This window comes from Procambarus clarkii, chromosome 58 (genome assembly GCF_040958095.1).
Source record: "Procambarus clarkii isolate CNS0578487 chromosome 58, FALCON_Pclarkii_2.0, whole genome shotgun sequence".
NCBI classification, from domain to species: domain Eukaryota; kingdom Metazoa; phylum Arthropoda; class Malacostraca; order Decapoda; family Cambaridae; genus Procambarus; species Procambarus clarkii.
Window position 1 is genome coordinate 12,791,141 of NC_091207.1, and position 14,632 is coordinate 12,805,772.

Below are 14,632 nucleotides of genomic sequence, written 5' to 3' on the forward strand. Positions count from 1 at the left end.
CCGCCACTACTGGTACTACCGCCACTACTGGTACTGCCGCCACTACTGGTACTGCCGCCTACTGGTAGCCGCCACTACTGGTACTGCCGCCACTACTGGTACTGCCGCCACTACTGGTACTACCGCCACTACTGGTACTGCAGCCACTACTGGTACTGCCGCCACTACTGGTACTACCGCCACTACTGGTACTACCGCCACTACTGGTACTGCCGCCACTACTGGTACTGCTGCCACTACTGGTACTGCCGCCACTACTGGTACTGCTGCCACTACTGGTACTGCCGCCACTACTGGTACTGCCGCCACTACTGGTACTACCGCCACTACTGGTACTGCCGCCACTACTGGTACTGCCGCCACTACTGGTACTGCCGCCACTACTGGTACTGCCGCCACTTCTGGTACTGTCGCCACTACTGGTACTACCGCCACTACTGGTACTACTGCCGCCACTACTGGTACTGCCGCCACTACTGGTACTGCTGCCACTACTGGTACTGCCGCCACTACTGGTACTGCCGCCACTACTGGTACTGTCGCCACTACTGGTACTACCGCCACTACTGGTACTGCCGCCACTACTGGTACTGCGCCACTACTGGTACTGCTGCCACTACTGGTACTGCCGCCACTACTGGTACTGCCGCCACTACTGGTACTACCGCCACTACTGGTACTGCCGCCACTACTGGTACTGCCGCTACTACTGGTACTGCCACCACTACTGGTACTGCTGCCTCTACTGGTACTGCCGCCACTACTGGTACTGTCGCTACTACTGGTACTGTCGCTACTGGTACTGCCGCCACTACTGGTACTGCCGCCACTACTGGTACTGCCGCCACTACTGGTACTGCCGCTGCTACTGGTACTGTCGCTACTGGTACTGCCGCCACTACTAGCACTGCCGCCACTACTGGTACTACCGCCACTACTGGTACTACCGCCACTACTGGTACTGCCGCCACTACTGGTACTGCCGCCACTACTGGTACTGCCGCCACTACTGGTACTGCCGCCACTACTGGTACTGCCGCCACTACTGGTATTGTCGCTACTACTGGTACTGCCGCCACTACTGGTACTGTCGCTACTGGTACTGCCGCCACTACTGGTACTGTCGCTACTACTAGTACTGCCGCCACTACTGGTACTGTCGCTACTACTGGTACTGTCGCTACTACTGGTACTGCCGCCACTACTGGTACTGCCGTCACTACTGGTACTGTCGCTACTGGTACTGCCGCTACTGGTACTGCCGCAACTGGTACTGCCGTTACTACTGGTACTGCCGCCACTACTGGTACTGCCGCCACTACTGGTACTGCCGCCACTACTGGTACTGTCGCTACTACTGGTACTGCCGCCACTACTGGTACTGTCGCTACTGGTACTGCCGCCACTACTGGTACTGTCGCTAATACTAGTACTGCCGCCACTACTGGTACTGTCGCTACTACTGGTACTGTCGCTACTACTGGTACTGCCGCCACTACTGCCGCCACTACTGGTACTGCCGCTACTACTGGTACTGCCGCCGCTACTGGTACTGCCGCTGCTACTGGTACTGCCGCTGCTACTGCCGCTCCTACAGGTATTGCCGCCACTACTGGTACTGCCGCCACTACTCGTACCACCGCCACTACTGGTACTGCCGCCACTACTGGTACTACCGGCACTACTGGTACTGCCGCCACAACTGGTACTGCCGCCACTACTGGTACTGTCCCCACTACTGGTACTGCCGCCACTACTGGTACTGCCGCCATTACTGGTACTGCCGCCGCTACTGCCACTACTGGTACTGCCGCCACTACTGGTACTGCCGCCACTACTGGTACTGCCACCACTACTGGTACTGCTTCCACTACTGGTACTGCCGCCAATAATGGTACTGCCACTACTACTGGTACTGGCCACTACTGGTACTGCCGCCACTACTGGTACTGCCGCCACTACTGGTACTGCCGCCACTACTGGTACTGCCGCCACTACTGGTACTGCCGCCACTAATGGTACTGCCACTACTACTGGTACTGCCACTACTACTGGTACTGCCGCCACTACTGGTACTGCCGCCACTACTGGTACTGCCGCCACTACTGGTACTGCTGCCACTACTGGTACTGCCGCCACTACTGGTACTACCGCCACTACTGGTACTGTCGCTACTACTAGTACTGCCGCCACTACTGGTACTGTCGCTACTACTGGTACTGTCGCTACTACTGGTACTGCCGCCACTACTGCCGCCACTACTGGTACTGCCGCCACTACTTTTACTGCCGCCACTACTGGTACTGTCGCTACTGGTACTGCCGCCACTACTGGTACTGTCGCTACTACTGGTACTGTCGCCACTACTGGTACTGCCTCCACTACTGGTACTGCCGCTACTACTAGTACTGCCGCCGCTACTGGTACTGCCGCTGCTACTGCCGCTCCTACAGGTATTGCCGCCACTACTGCTACTGCCACCACTACTGTACTGCCGCCACTACTGGTACTACCGCCACTACTGGTACTGCCACCACTATGGTTACGGCCGACACTTCTGGTACTACCGCCACTACTGTACTGCCGCCACTACTGGTACTGCCGCCACTACTGGTACTGTCGCCACTACTGGTACTGGCCGCCATTACTTGTACTGCCGCCGCTACTGCCACTACTGGTACTGCCGCCACTACTGGTACTGCCGCCACTACTGGTACTGCCACCACTACTGGTAATGCCGCAACTACTGGTACTACCGGCCACTACTGGTACTGCTTCCACTACTGGTACTGCTGCCACTAATGGTACTTGCCACTACTACTGTACTACCGCCACTACTGGTACTGCCGCCACTATTGGTACTGCTGCCACTACTGGTACTGCCGCCACTACTGGTACTATGCCGCCACTACTGGTACTGCCGCCACTACTGGTACTGTCGCTACTATTGGTACTGTCGCTACTGGTACTGCCGCCACTACTGGTACTGCCGCCACTACTGGTACTGCCGCCACTACTGGTACTGGCCGCCGCTACTGGTACTGTCGCTACTGGTACTGTCGCTACTGGTACTGCCGCCACTACTGTACTGCCGCCACTACTGGTACTAGCCGCCACTACTGGTACTGGCCGCCACTACTGGTACTGCCGCCACTCCTGGTACTACCGCCACTATTGTACTGCTGCCACTACTGGTACTGCCGCCACTACTGGTACTGCCGCCACTACTGGTACTGTCGCTACTACTGGTACTGTCGCTACTGGTACTGCCGCCACTACTGGTACTGCCGCCACTACTGGTACTGTCGCTACTACTGGTACTGTCGCTACTGGCACTACTGGTACTGCCGCCACTACTGGTACTGCCGCCACTACTGGTACTGTGCCGCCACTACTGGTACTGCCGCACTACTGGTACTACCGCCACTACTGGTACTGCCGCTGCTACTGGCCACTACTGGTACTGCCGTCGCTACACTACTGGTACTGCCGCCACTACTGGTACTGCCGCCACTACTGGTACTAGCCGCCACTATGGTACTGGCCGCCACTACTGGTACTAACGCCAACTACTAGTACTGCCGCTGCTTCTGCCACTACTGGTACTGCCGTCGCTACACTACTGGTACTGCCGCCACTACTGGTACTGCCGCAGCTACGGCCACTACTGGTACTGCCGTCGCTACACTACTGGTACTTGCCGCCACTAACTGGTACTGCCGACACTACTGGTACTGCCGCCACTAATGGTACTGCCGCCACTAATGGTACTTCCGCCACTGTTGGTACTGCCGCTGCTACTGCCGTCGCTACACTACTGGAACTTGCCGCCACTACTGGTACTACCGCCACTACTGGTACTACCGCCACTACTGGTACTGCCGCTACTAATGGTACTGCCGCCACTAATGGTACTACTACCGCCACTACTGGTACTGCCGCTACTACTGGTACTACCGCCACTACTGGTACTGCCGCCACTACTGGTACTGCCGCCACTACTGGTACTGCCGCTACTAATGGTACTGCCGCCACTAATGGTACTGACCGCCACTACTGGTACTGCGCTACTACTGTACTAACCGCCACTACTGGTGACTGCCGCCACTACTGGTACTGCCGCCCACTACTGGTACTGCGCTACTACGGTACTGCCTGCCACTACTGCCACTACAGGTACTGCCGCCACTAATGGTACTAGTGCCGCCACTACTGGCACTGCCGCCACTACTGGTACTGCAGCCACTACTGTACTACCGCCACTACTGGTCACTGCCGCCACTACTGTACTGCTGCCACTACTGGGTACTGCGCCACTGACTGGTACTGCCGCCCTACTGGTACTGTCGCCACTACTGGTACTAACCAGCTCACTACTGGTACTGCCGCCACTACTGGTACTGCCGCCACTACTGGTACTGCTGCCACTACTGTACTGCCGCCACTACTGGTACTGGCGCCACTACTGGTACTAACGCCACTACTGGTACTAGCCGCCACTACTGTACTGGCCGCCACTACATGGTACTGCGCCACTACTGGTACTGCTGCCTCTACTGGTACTGCCGCCACTACTGGTACTGTCGCTACTACTGGTAACTGTCGCTACTGGTACTGGCCAGCCACTACTGGTACTGCCGCCACTACTGTGTACTGCCGCCACTACTGGTACTGCCGCTGCTACTGTACTGGTTCGCTACTGTACGCCGCCACTACTAGCACTGCCTCCACTACTGGTACTACCAGCCACTACTGGTACTACCGCCACTACTGGTACTGCCGCCACTACTGGTACTGGGCGCCCACTACCTGGGTACTGGCCGCCACTACTGGTACTGGGCCGCCACTACTGGTACTGCCGCCACTACTGGTATTGTCGCTACTAGCTGGTACTGCCGCCACTACTGGTACTGTCGCTACTGGTACTGCGGCCACTACTGGTACTGTCGCTACTACTAGTACTGCCGCCACTACTGTACTGTCGCTACTACTGGTACTGGTCGCTACTACTGTACTGCCGCCACTACTGTACTGCCGTCACTAACTGGTACTGTCGCTACTGGTACTGCCGCTACTGGTACTGCCAGCAACTACTGGTACTGGCCGTTACTACTGGTACTGCCGCCACTACTGGTACTAGCCGCCACTACTGGTACTGCCGCACTACTGGTACTGTCGCTACTACTGGTACTGCCGCCCACTACTGGTACTGTCGCTACTGTACTGCCGCCACTACTGGTACTGTCGCTAATACTAGTACTGCCGCCACTACTGGTACTGTCCTACTACTGGTACTGTCGCTACTACTGGTACTAGCCGCCACTACTTGCCGCCACTACTGGTACTAGGCCGCTACTACTGGGACTGCCGCCGCTACTGGTACTGCCGCTGCTACTGGTACTGCCGCTGCTAACTGCCGCTCCTACAGGTATTGCCGCCACTACTGGTACTGCCGCCACTACTCGTACCACCGCCACTACTGGTACTGCCGCCACTACTGGTACTACCGGCACTACTGGTACTGCCGCCACAACTGGTACTGCCGCCACTACTGGTACTGTCCCCACTACTGGTACTGCGCCACTACTGTACTGGCCGCCATTACTGGTACTGCCGCCGCTACTGCCGACTAACTGGTACTGCCGCCACTACTGGTACTGCCGCCACTCTGGTACTGCCACCACTACTGGTACTGCCGCCACTACTGGTACTACCGCCACTACTGGTTCTGCCTCCACTACTGGTACTAGCCGCCACTAATGGTACTGCCACTACTACTGGTACTGCCGCCACTACTGGTACTGCCGCACTACTGGTACTGCTGCCACTACTGTTACTACCGCCACTACTGGTACTGCTTCACTACTGGTACTGGCCGCCAATAATGGTACTGCCACTACTACTGGTACTGCCGCCACTACTGGTACTGCCGCCACTACTGGTACTGCCGCCACTACTGGTACTGCCGCCACTACTGGTACTGCCGCCAATACTGGTACTGCCGCCACTAATGGATACTGCCACTACTACTGGTACTGCCACTACTACTGGTACTGCCGCCACTACTGGTACTGCGCACTACTGGTCTGCCGCCACTACTGGTACTGCTGCCACTACTGGTACTGGCCGCCACTACTTGTACTACCGCCACTACTGGTACTGTCGCTACTACTAGTACTGCCGCCACTACTGGTACTGTCGCTACTACTGGTACTGTCGCTACTACTGGTACTGCCGCCACTACTGGTACTGCCGCCACTACTTTACTGCCGCCACTACTGGTACTGTCGCTACTGGTACTGCCGCCACTACTGTACTGTCGCTACTACTGGTACTGTCGCCACTACTGGTACTGCCTCCACTACTGGTACTGCCGCTACTACTAGTACTGCCGCCGCTACTGGTACTGCAGCTGCTACTGCCGCTCCTACAGGTAGTGCCGCCACTACTGCTACTGCCACCACTACTGGTACTGCCGCCACTACTGTACTACCGCCACTACTGGTACTGCCACCAGACTACTGGTACTGCCGCCCCTTCTGGTACTACCGCCACTACTGGTACTGCCGCCACTACTGGTACTGCCGCCACTACTGGTACTGTCGCCACTACTGGTACTAGCCGCATTACTTGTACTGCGCCGCTACTGCCACTACTGGTACTGCCGCCACTACTGGTACTGCCGCCACTACTGGTACTGCCACCACTACTGGTACTGCCGCAACTACTGGTACTACCGCCACTACTGGTACTGCTTCCACTACTGGTACTGCTGCCACTAATGGTACTGCCACTACTACTGGTACTACCGCCACTACTGTACTAGCCGCCACTATTGGTACTGCTGCCACTACTGTACTGCCGCCACTACTGGTACTGCCGCCACTACTGGTACTGGCCGCCACTACTGGTACTGTCGCTACTATTGGTACTGTCGCTAACTGGTACTGCCGCCACTACTGGTACTGCCGCCACTACTGGTACTGCCGCCACTACTGGTACTGCCGCCGCTACTGGTACTGTCGCTACTGGTACTGTCGCTACTGGTACTGCCGCCACTACTGGTACTGCCGCCACTACTGGTACTGCCGCCACTACTGGTACTGCCGCCACTACTGGTACTGCCGCCACTCCTGGTACTACCGCCACTATTGGTACTGCTGCCACTACTGGTACTGCCCGCCACTACTGGTACTGCCGCCACTACTGTACTGTCGCTACTACTGGTACTGTCGCTACTGGTACTGCCGCCACTACTGGTACTGCCGCCACTACTGGTACTGTCGCTACTACTGGTACTGTCGCTACTGGCACTACTGGTACTGCCGCCACTACTGGTACTGCCGCCACTACTGTACTGCCGCCACTACTGGTACTGCCGCCACTACTGGTACTACCGCCACTACTGTACTGCCGCTGCTACTGCCACTAACTGGTACTAGCCGTCGCTAACACTACTGGTACTGCCGCCACTAACTGGTACTGCCGCCACTACTGGTACTGCCGCCACTAATGGTACTACTGCCGCCACTACTGGTACTACCGCCACTACTGGTACTGCCGCTGCTTCTGCCACTACTGGTACTGCCGTCGCTACACTACTGGTACTGCCGCCACTACTGGTACTGCCGCAGCTACGGCCACTACTGGTACTGCCGTCGCTACACTACTGGTACTGCCGCCACTACTGGTACTGCCGACACTACTGGTACTGCCGCCACTAATGGTACTGCCGCCACTAATGGTACTTCCGCCACTGTTGGTACTGCCGCTGCTACTGCCGTCGCTACACTACTGGAACTGCCGCCACTACTGGTACTACCGCCACTACTTGGTACTACCGCCACTACTGGTACTGCCGCTACTAATGGTACTGCCGCCACTAATGGTACTACCGCCACTACTGGTACTGCCGCTACTACTGGTACTACCGCCACTACTGGTACTGCCGCCACTACTGGTACTGCCGCCACTACTGGTACTGGCCGCTACTAATGGTACTGCCGCCACTAATGGTACTACCGCCACTACTGGTACTGCCGCTACTACTGGTACTTACCGCCACTACTGGTACTGCCGCCACTACTGGTACTGCCGCCACTACTGGTACTGCCGCTACTACTGGTACTGCCGCCACTACTGCCACTACAGGTACTGCCGCCACTACTGGTACTGCCGCCACTACTGGCACTGCCGCCACTACTGGTACTGCCGCCACTACTGGTACTACCGCCACTACTGTACTGCCGCCACTACTGGTACTACCGCCACTACTGGTACTGCCACCACTACTGGCACTGCCGCCACTACTGGTACTGCCGCCACTACTGGCACTGCCGCCACTACTGGTACTGCCGCCACTACTGGTACTGCCGCCACTACTGGTACTGCCGCCACTACTGGTACTGCCGCCACTACTGGTACTGGCCGCCACTACTGGTACTGCCGCCACTACTGGTACTATGCCGCCACTACTGGTACTGCCGCCACTACTGGTACTGCCGCCACTACTGGTACTGCCGCCACTACTGTTACTGCTGCCACTACTGGCACTGCCGCCACTACTGGCACTGCCGCCACTACTGGGCACTGCCGCCACTACTGGTACTGCCGCCACTACTGGTACTGCCGCCACTACTGGTACTGCCGCCACTGCTGGTACTGACTGCCACTACTGGTACTGCTGCCACTACTGGTACTGCCGCCACTACTGGTACTGCTGCCACTACTGGTACTGCCGCCACTACTGGTACTGCTGCCACTACTGGTACTGCCGCCACTACTGGTACTGCCGCCACTACTGGTACTGCCGCCCACTACTGGTACTGCCGCCAACTACTGGTACTGCCGCCACTACTGGTACTGCTGCCACTACTGGTACTGCCGCCACTACTGGTACTGCCGCCATTACTGGTACTGCTGCCACTACTGGTACTGCCGCCACTACTGGTACTGCTGCCACAACTGGTACTACCGCCACTACTGGTACTGCCGCCACTACTGGTACTGCTGCCACTACTGGTACTGCTGCCACTACTGGTACTGCCGCCACTACTGGTACTGCTGCCACTACTGGCACTGCCGCCACTACTGGCACTGCCGCCACTACTGGTACTGCCGCCACTACTGGTACTGCCGCCACTACTGGTACTACCGGCACTACTGGTACTGCCGCCACAACTGGTACTGCCGCCACTACTGGTACTGTCCCCACTACTGGTACTGCCGCCACTACTGGTACTGCCGCCATTACTGGTACTGCCGCCGCTACTGCCACTACTGGTACTGCCGCCACTACTGGTACTGCCGCCACTACTGGTACTGCCACCACTACTGGTACTGCCGCCACTACTGGTACTACCGCCACTACTGGTTCTGCCTCCACTACTGGTACTGCCGCCACTAATGGTACTGCCACTACTACTGGTACTGCCGCCACTACTGGTACTGCCGCCACTACTGGTACTGCTGCCACTACTGGTACTACCGCCACTACTGGTACTGCTTCCACTACTGGTACTGCCGCCAATAATGGTACTGCCACTACTACTGGTACTGCCGCCACTACTGGTACTGCCGCCATTACTGGTACTGCCGCCACTATTGGTACTGCCGCTGCTACTGCCGCTACTGGTACTGCCGCTGCTACTGCCACTACTGGTACTGCCGCTGATACTGCCACTACTGGTACTGCCGCTGCTACTGCCACTACTGGTACTGCCGCTGCTACTGCCACTACTGGTACTGCCGCTGCTACTGCCACTACTGGTACTGCCACTGCTACTGCCGCTACTGGTACTGGTACTGCTGCCACTACTGGTACTGCCGCTGCTACTGCCGCTACTGGTACTGGTACTGCTGCCACTACTGGTACTGCCGCCACTACTGATACTGCCGCCACTACTGGTACTGCCGCCACTACTGGTACTGCCGCTGCTACTGCCGCTACTGGTACTGCCGCTGCTACTGCCGCTACTGGTACTGCCGCTGCTACTGCCGCTACTGGTACTGCCGCTGCTACTGCCGCTACTGGTACTGCCGCTGCTACTGCCACTACTGGTACTGCCGCTGCTACTGCCGCTACTGGTACTGGTACTGCTGCCACTACTGGTACTGCTGCCACTACTGGTACTGCCGCCACTACTGGTACTGCCGACACTACTGGTACTTCCGCCACTACTGGTACTGCTACCACTACTGGTACTGCTGCCACTACTGGTACTGCCGCCACTACTGGTACTGCCGCCACTACTGGTACTGCTGCCACTACTGGTACTGCCGCCACTACTGGTACTGCCGCTACTACTGGTACTGCCGCTACTACTGGTACTACCGCCACTACTGGTACTGATGCCACTACTGGTACTGCCGCCACTACTGGTACTGCCGCCACTACTGGTACTGCCGCCACTACTGGTACTGCCGCCGCTACTGCCACTACTGGTACTGCCGCTGCTACTGCCGCTACTGGTACTGCCGCTACCGGTACTGCCGCTACTGGCGCCACTACTGGTACTGCCGCCACTACTGGTACTGCCACTACTGGTACTGCCGCTGCTACTGCCACTACTGGTACTGCCGCTGCTACTGCCGCTACTGGTACTGGTACTGCTGCCACTACTGGTACTGCTGCCACTACTGGTACTGCCGCCACTACTGGTACTGCCGACACTACTGGTACTTCCGCCACTACTGGTACTGCTACCACTACTGGTACTGCTGCCACTACTGGTACTGCCGCCACTACTGGTACTGCCGTTACTACTGGTACTGCTGCCACTACTGGTACTGCCGCCACTACTGGTACTGCCGCTACTACTGGTACTACCGCCACTACTGGTACTGATGCCACTACTGGTACTGCCGCCACTACTGGTACTGCCGCCACTACTGGTACTGCCGCCACTACTGGTACTGCCGCCACTACTGGTACTGCCGCCGCTACTGCCACTACTGGTACTGCCGCTGCTACTGCCGCTACTGTTACTGCCGCCACTACTGGTACTGCCGCCACTACTGGTACTGCCGCCACTACTGGTACTGCCGACACTACTGGTACTTCCGCCACTACTGGTACTGCTGCCACTACTGGTACTGCCGCCACTACTGGTACTGCCGCTACTACTGGTACTGCCGCTACTACTGGTACTACCGCCACTACTGGTACTGATGCCACTACTGGTACTGCCGCCACTACTGGTACTGCCGCCACTACTGGTACTGCCGCCACTACTGGTACTGCGGCCGCTACTGCCACTACTGGTACTGCCGCTGCTACTGCCGCTACTGGTACTGCCGCTACCGGTACTGCCGCTACTGACGCCGCTACTGCCGCTACTGGCGCCACTACTGGTACTGCCGCCACTACTGGTACTGCCGCTACCGGTACTGCCGCTGCTGGTACTGGTACTGGTGCAGGGGAGTAACGTGCGCGACAAAGAGGGCCGCGCACCAGCACGCGGCCACACTTAAGACGCCCCAAAAGCATATCATTTAAATTCCTTGAGAAAGTCTTCCAAACGACACCAATGAATTACGTTTAATCTCCATCAAGGGGACAAAAAACCGAGCTGAGTCGTCTTCGGACGCGGCCTCGAAGTGCCTCTCAAATCACAAGGTCTTAACGGCCCGCCTCACGCGCCTCTAACACGGCCATTATCACCCTTATTACAAGGTCAAGTTCGGCCCATTGTGCCACGCCGCCCACCGCCCGGGTTACGCCCACCACAATGACCTCTCACTTCCCCTTCTTTTAGGCGTTTAACTCCGTAGGTCTGTGGCCGTGGTGTGGCCATTGTGTGGCCATGGTGTGGCCATTGTGTGGCCATGGTGTGGCCATGGTGTGGCCATGGTGTGGTCATGGTGTGGCCATGGTGTGGCCATGATGTGGCCATGGTGTGGCCATGGTGTGGCCATGGTGTGGCCATGATGTGGCCATGGTGTGGCCATGGTGTGGCCATGATGTGGCCATGGTGTGGCCATGATGTGGCCATGGTGTGGCCATTGTGTGGCCATGGTGTGGCCATGGTGTGGCCATGGTGTGGCCATGGTGTGGCCATTGTGTGGCCATGGTGTGGCCATTGTGTGGCCATGGTGTGGCCATGGTGTGGCCATTGTGTGGCCATGGTGTGGCCATGGTGTGGCCATGGTGTGGCCATTGTGTGGCCATGGTGTGGCCATGGTGTGGCCATGGTGTGGCCATGGTGTGGCCATTGTGTGGCCATGGTGTGGCCATTGTGTGGCCATGGTGTGGCCATGGTGTGGCCATTGTGTGGCCATGGTGTGGCCATGGTGTGGCCATGGTGTGGCCATGGTGTGGCCATGGTGTGGCCATTGTGTGGCCATGGTGTGGCCATTGTGTGGCCATGGTGTGGCCATTGTGTGGCCATGGTGTGGCCATGGTGTGGCCATGGTGTGGCCATGGTGTGGCCATGATGTGGCCATGATGTGGCCATGATGTGGCCATGGTGTGGCCATGGTGTGGCCATTGTGTGGCCATGGTGTGGCCATGGTGTGGCCATGGTGTGGCCATGGTCTGGCCATGGTGTGGCCATGATGTGGCCATGATGTGGCCATGATGTGGCCATGGTGTGGCCATGGTGTGGCCATGGTGTGGCCATGATGTGGCCATGGTGTGGCCATGGTGAGGCCATGATGTGGCCATGATGTGGTCATGGTGTGGCCAGAGTGGTGCCGTATATGTGTGGGTGTGGCCATGGTGGTGACGTATTCGTGCAGGTGTGGCCATGGTGGTGCCGTATTTGTGTGGGTGTGGCCATGGTGGTGCCGTATTTGTGTGGGTGTCGACCCCGGGTGACGTACTGGAGTCGTCACTGTCGCCATATAGCCTTCAGCAGTAGGTAAGTGTTCCCTTACTGGGGAACACTTACTGTCCCCCGACTGTCAGTGTCAGGAGGGTCCCCTACTGTCAGTGTCAGGAGGGTCCCCTACTGTCAGTGTCAGGAGGGTTCCCTACTGTCAGTGTCAGGAGGGTCCCCTACTGTCAGTGTCAGGAGGGTCCCCTACTGTCAGTGTCAGGAGGGTCCCCTACTGTCAGTGTCAGGAGGGTCCCCTACTGTCAGTGTCAGGAGGGTCCCCTACTGTCAGTGTCAGGAGGGTCCCCTACTGTCAGTGTCAGGAGGGTCCCCTACTGTCAGTGTCAGGAGGGCCCCTTCTGTCAGTGTCAGGAGGGCCCCTAATGTCAGTGTCAGGAGGGCCCCTACTGTCAGTGTCAGGAGGGCCCCTACTGTCAGTGTCAGGAGGGCCCCTAATGTCAGTGTCAGGAGGGCCCCCTACTGTCAGTGTCAGGAGGGCCCCTACTGTCAGTGTCAGGAGGGCCCCTACTGTCAGTGTCAGGAGGGCCCCTACTGTCAGTGTCAGGAGGGCCCCTACTGTCAGTGTCAGGAGGGTCCCCTACTGTCAGTGTCAGGAGGGTCCCCTACTGTCAGTGTCAGGAGGGTCCCCTACTGTCAGTGTCAGGAGGGTCCCCTACTGTCAGTGTCAGGAGGGTCCCCTACTCTCAGTGTCAGGAGGGTCCCCTACTCTCAGTGTCAGGAGGGTCCCCTACTGTCAGTGTCAGGAGGGTCCCCTACTGTCAGTGTCAGGAGGGCCCCTTCTGTCAGTGTCAGGAGGGCCCCTAATGTCAGTGTCAGGAGGGCCCCTACTGTCAGTGTCAGGAGGGCCCCTACTGTCAGTGTCAGGAGGGCCCCTAATGTCAGTGTCAGGAGGGCCCCCTACTATCAGTGTCAGGAGGGCCCCTACTGTCAGTGTCAGGAGGGCCCCTACTGTCAGTGTCAGGAGGGCCCCTACTGTCAGTGTCAGGAGGGCCCCTACTGTCAGTGTCAGGAGGGTCCCCTACTGTCAGTGTCAGGAGGGTCCCCAACTGTCAGTGTCAGGAGGGCCCCTGTCAGTGTCAGGAGGGCCCCTACTGTCAGTGTCAGGAGGGCCCCCTACTGTCAGTGTCAGGAGGGCCCCTACTGCCAGTGTCAGCCGGGCCCCCTACTGCCAGTGACAGGAGGGCCCCTACTGCCAGTGTCAGCCGGGCCCCCTACTGCCAGTGACAGGGGGGCCCCCTACTGCCAGTGTCAGCCGGGGCCCCTACTGCCAGTGTCAGCCGGGCCCCCTACTGCTAGTGTCAGGAGGGCCCCCAACTTCCAGGGTCAGGAGGGCCCCCTACTGCCAGTGTCAGCCGGGCCCCCTACTGCCAGTATCAGGAGGGCCCCTACTGCCAGTGTCAGGAGGGCCCCCTACTGCCAATGTCAGGAGGGCCCTCTATTGCCAGTGTAAGGAGGGCCCCCTACTGCCAGTGTCAGGAGGGCCCCTACTGCCAGTGTCAGGAGGGCCCCCTACTGCCAGTGTCAGGAGGGCCCCCTACTGCCAGTGTCAGGTGGGCCCCCTATTGCCAGTGTCAGGAGGGCCCCCTACTGCCAGTGTCAGGAGGGCCCCTACTGCCAGTGTAAGGAGGGCCCCCTACTGCCAGTGTCAGGAGGGCCCCCTACTGCCAGTGTCAGGAGGGCCCAATACTACCAGTGTCATGAAGGCCCAATACTACCAGTGTCAGGAGGGCCCCCTACTGCAAGTGTCAGGAGGGCCCCTACTGCCAGTGTCAGGAGGGCCCAATACTACCAGTGTC